We start from the raw sequence: 5,462 nt of genomic DNA, 5'->3' as shown, positions 1-5,462 counted from the left end.
AGTGGTGCTCAAAAGTTTAATACTGGGGAGAGGAGTAAGGGGGAAAGAAAGGAGAAAAACATAAGCAGGAGTTAACAAGATGGCAAGTAATATAGAATTAGTAATTTTAACCATAAATGTGAATGGGGTAAAGTGGAAGCAGATAGCAGACTGGCTTAAAAGCTAGAATCTTACAATATGTTGTTTACAGGAAACATGCTTGAAGCAGGGCAGTACATACAGAATAAAGGTAAAAGGCTGGAGCAGAATCTACTATGCTTCAGGCGAAATCAAGAAAGCAGTTGTAGGCACCCTGATCTCAGATCAAGCAAAAGCAAAAATTGATCAAATTAAAAGAAATAAGGAAGGGGACTATATCTTGCTAAAGGGTAGCATAGATAATGAAGCAATATCAATATTAAATACATATTCACCAAGTAGTATAGGAGCTAAATTCTTAAAAGAGAAATTAAGAGAACTGCAAGAAGAATAGAGTGCAAAACTATAATAGTGGGAGATCTCAACCTGGCACTCTCAGAATTAGATAAATCAAACCACAAAATAAATAAGAAAGAAGTAAAAGAGGTATATAGAATAGTAGAAAAGTTAGATGTGATAGTTCTTTGGAGAAAACTAAATGGAGACAGAAAGGAATACACTTTCTTTTCAGCAAATCATGGAACCTATACAAAAATTGACCATATATTAGGACATAAAAACCTCAAATTCAAATTCAGAAAGCAGAAATAGTAAATGCATCCTTTTCAGATCACAATGCAATGAAAATTACATTCAATAAAAAGCCACGGAAAAATAGACTAAAAAATAATTGGAAACCAAATAATCTCATACCAAAGAATGATTGGGTGAAACAGCAAATGATAGACATAATTAATAACTTCACCCAAGAAAATAACAATAATTAGATGTCATACTAAAATGGGTAGGATGCAGCCAGTGTGGTAATAAGGGGAAATATTATATTTTTAGAGGCCTACTTGCATACAATGGAGAACGAAAAGGTCGATGAATTGGGTTTGCAACTAAAAAAGCTAGAAAATGAGCAAATGAACTCCCCCCCCCATCAAACACTAAACTTGAAATTCTTAAAATAAAAAAAAAAAGATTAAGAAAATTGAAAGTAAAAAAAAAAAAAAACTATTGAGTTAATTAATAAAACTAAGAGTTGGTTCTATGGGGAAAAAAAAATAGAAAAACTCTTAGTAAATTTGATTAAAAAAGAAAAGAGGAAAATCAAATTGTTAGTCTTAAAAATGAAAAGGGAGAACTCTCCACTAATGAAGAGGAAATTAGAGCAATAATTAGGAGTTATTTTGCTCAACTTTATGCCAATAAATTGAATAACTTAAATGAAATAGAAGAATACCTTCAAAAATATAGCTTGCCCAGATTAACAGAGGAAGAAGTAAATTGGTTAAACAGTCCCATCTTAGAAAAAGAAATAGAACAAGCCATTAATCAACTCCCTAAGAAAAAAATCCCCCAGACCAAATGGATTTACATGTGAATTCCACCAAATATTTAAAGAACAATTAACTTCAATCCTATATAAACTATTTGAAAAAATAGGGATTGAATTTATACCTTTTATTACACAGACATTGTTGGAATCCTTACAGAGTGTTAAGTCATTAGAATTGATAGAGACAATAATTATCTAATTTAGCATGGTTCAGTATGATTGATCTGATCCTACAAGGAGATGTTATGGGCCAGAACTTGAAACAAGGTACTAAGTGGAATTGATGGAAGCAATGCCTTTGTGCTTGGGTTTGCACCTTTAAGAGTTTACACATTAGAGGTCACACATTAGAGCTCACACATTGGAGTTCACAAGTACGGGAGATACACAAAGTTAACTTTGTAACTTTGTGAATTCACACCTCCCATAATCCCACTCTCATAGGAGGAGTCAACCTTTTACACCGAGCATAAAAAGAGCTTTAGTCAGTCGGTCAGAGTCAGTTCAGAAGAAGCCATGAGTCGGAGTTGAGCTAGAGCCAGAAGTCACTTTGGAAGATTGGCAGAGTGAGAGTCAGTTCGAGAGATTGAAAAGCTAATTTGCAGTCAGGCAGAACCAAGATTCAGAGAGAGGCTGAAGGTAGCAACAGGAGCTCTCAGAACCAAAGAAAACCAACTAGGCTATTTTGGAAGAAACAATAAAGAACTACTTTAACACCTGGCTGCATTTGGAGTGATTATTACTTTGAACTGAAACTAAGACTGCCTCCAGAAACCTCCCCAAGAAACCTGCTCCCAGAGAGAACCATCATATATTATAAAAAATAAGAGAATACCACAAGACATGGTACTGATACCTAAACTAGGTACACTTAAAACAAAGAAAGAAAATTATAGATCAATCTCCCTAATTAATATTAATGCTAAAATCTTAAATAAAATATTAGCAAAAAGATTACAGAAAACCATCCCCAGAATAAACACTGTGACCAAGTAGGATTTATATCAGGAATGAAGGGTTGGTTCAGCATTAGGAAAACTATTAGCATAATTGACTAAATCAATTACCAAATTAACAAAAAAAAAAGTAATCATTTCAATAGATGCAGAAAAAGCACTTGGTAAACAACATCCATTCCTAATAAAAAAACACTTGAGAGTATAGGAATAAATAGACTTTTCCTTAAAATAATCAGGAGCACATACTTAAAACCATCAGTAAACATCTTATGTAGTGGGGATAAACTGGAACCATTTCCAGTAAGATCAGGAGTGAAACAAGGTTGCCCACTATCACCATTATTATTCAATATTGTATTAGAAATGCTAGCTTCAGCAACAAGAGTTGAGAAAGAGATTATAGGAATTAGAATAGGTAATGAGGAAACCAAATTATCACTCTTGGTAGATGATATGATGGTATTCTTAGAGAACTCCAGAGATTCTTTTAAAAAGCTATTAGAAATAATTCACAACTTTAGCAAAGTTGCAGGATACAAAATAGAGCCACATAAATCCTCAGCATTTTTATACATCACCAACAAAATCCAACAGCAAGAGATACAAAGAGAAATTCCATTCAAAATAACTGTCAATAGCATAAAATATTTGGGAATCTATCTACCAAAGGAAAGTCAGACATTATATGAGCAAAATTACAAAACACTTCCCACACAAATAAAATCAGATTTCAATAATTGGAAAAACATCAAGTGCTCTTGGATAAGCTGAGCAAATATAATAAATATGATGAAGCTACCTAAAATAATCTATGTATTTAGTGCTATACCAATCAGACTCCCAAGGAACTATTTTAATGACCTAGAAAAAATAACAACAAAATTCAAATGGAAGAAGAAAAGGTCAAGAATTTCAAGGGAATTAATGAAAAAAAAAATCAAATGAAGATGGTCTAGCTGTATCTGATCTAAAACTATATTACAAAACAGTGGTCACCAAAACCATTTGATATTGGCTATGAAATAGATTAGTGGATCAGTGGAATCACAGGACAGTGAATCAGTAGTTTCACAGGACAAAATAGTCAACTATAGCAATCTGGTGTTTGACAAATCCAAAGATCCCAACTTTTGGGATAAGAATTCACTATTTGACAAAAACTGCTGAGAAAATTGGAAATTAGTATGGCAGAAATTAGACATGGACCCACACATAACACATATAACCAAGATAAGATCAAAATGGATCCATGATTTAGGCATAAAGAATGAGATTATAAATAAATTAGAGGAACACAGGATTGTTGGAATCCTTACTAACTGCTAACTAATTAGAGTTGATCTAATCTTACAAGAAGATTTTGGCCAGAACCTGAAACAAGGTACTAAGTAGAACTAATTAATACAAGGCTTGTGTTCACATCTTTACTCATTGGAGTTCACAAGTATGCTAGCTTCACAAAGTAAACTTTCTAACTTCAAGGGAGTTCACACCTCCCTTAAAGCTCTTTGGGCCAGAGAGCACTATAGGAGAAAACCCATAATACAACTCTCTCAGAAGATTCGCATATAAGGAGAGAGAGCTATTCAAGAATACATTTTTTCCACTTGGCTGGCTGGTGGCAGACGAAGAGCTTTCAGAGGATAAAGCTATGATTGAGAGTTCAGTGGACAACCAGATTCATCTTCATCTCACACCACTGTAGTTGATGGCTGGGCTCCCCAGAAGGAGACAAGAGAGACATTCCATCTCTGTGTTGGTTGGAGGCTGAAGAAAGCAGAGGCAGAGGCTGAAGGACAGAACCTTTGGATTTGGAGACATTAGGAGGGCTCTAAGCCTCTAAGCCCCGTGTTTTGAGAAGAACAAGAACTCCAACATTTGAACTCATAACACAGGATAGTGTGGAGGAGGAAGGAATTTGTGACCAAAGATGAACTAGAGTTCATTATGAATCACAAAATAGGAAATTTTGATTATATCAAATTAAAAACTTTTGCACAAACAAAACTAATGCAAACCAGGGAAGTAATAAACTGGGAAAACATTTTTAAAGTTAAATGCTCTGATAAAGGCCTCATTTCCAAAATATATAGAGAATTGACTCTAATTTATAAGAAATCAAATCATTCTCCAATTGATAAATGGTCAAAGAATATGAACAATTTTCAGATGATGAAATTGAAATTGTTTCTGCTCATCTGAAAGGGTGTTATAAATCACTATTGATCAGAGAAATGGAAATTAAGACAACTCTGAGAAACCTCTACATACCTGTCAGATTGGCTAAGATGACAGGAAAAGATAATGATGAATGTTGGAGGGGATGCAGGGAAACTGGGACACTGATGCATTGTTGGTGAAGTTGTGAACAGATCCAATCATTCTGGAGAGCAATTTGGAATTATGCCCAAAAAGTTATCAACCTATGCATACCCTTTGATCCAGCAGTGCTACTACTGGGCTTATACCCCAAAGAGATACTGAAGAAGGGAAAGGGACCTTTATGTGCCAAAATGTTTGTCGCAGCCCTTTCTGTGGTGGCTAGAAACTGGAAAATGACTGGAAGCCCATCAATTAGAGAATGGTTGGGTAAATTGTGATATATGAATGTTATGGAATATTATTGTTCTGTAAGAAATGACCACCAGGATGAATACAAAGAAGCTTGGAGAAACATACATGAATTGATGCTAAGTAAAATGAGCAGAACCAGGAGATCATTATACATTTCATCAACAATATTTTATGAGGATTTATTTCTATGGAAGTGGATATCTTTGACAAAGCTAAGATCTAATTCAGTTCTAATTGATCAATGATGGACAGAGTCAGCTACACCCAGAGAAGGAGCACTGGGATATGAATGTGGACTACTTGCATTTTTGTTTTTTCCTTAGGTTATTTTTACCTTCTGAATCCAATTCATCTTGTGCAATAAAAGAACTTTATGGATCTGCACACAAATATTGTATCTAGGATATACTTTAACATATTTAACATGTATAAGACTGCCTGCCATCTAGGGGAGGGAGTGGAGGCAG

This window comes from Antechinus flavipes, chromosome 3, assembly GCF_016432865.1.
Source record: "Antechinus flavipes isolate AdamAnt ecotype Samford, QLD, Australia chromosome 3, AdamAnt_v2, whole genome shotgun sequence".
NCBI classification, from domain to species: Eukaryota; Metazoa; Chordata; class Mammalia; order Dasyuromorphia; family Dasyuridae; genus Antechinus; species Antechinus flavipes.
This window is presented reverse-complemented; position numbering follows the sequence as displayed.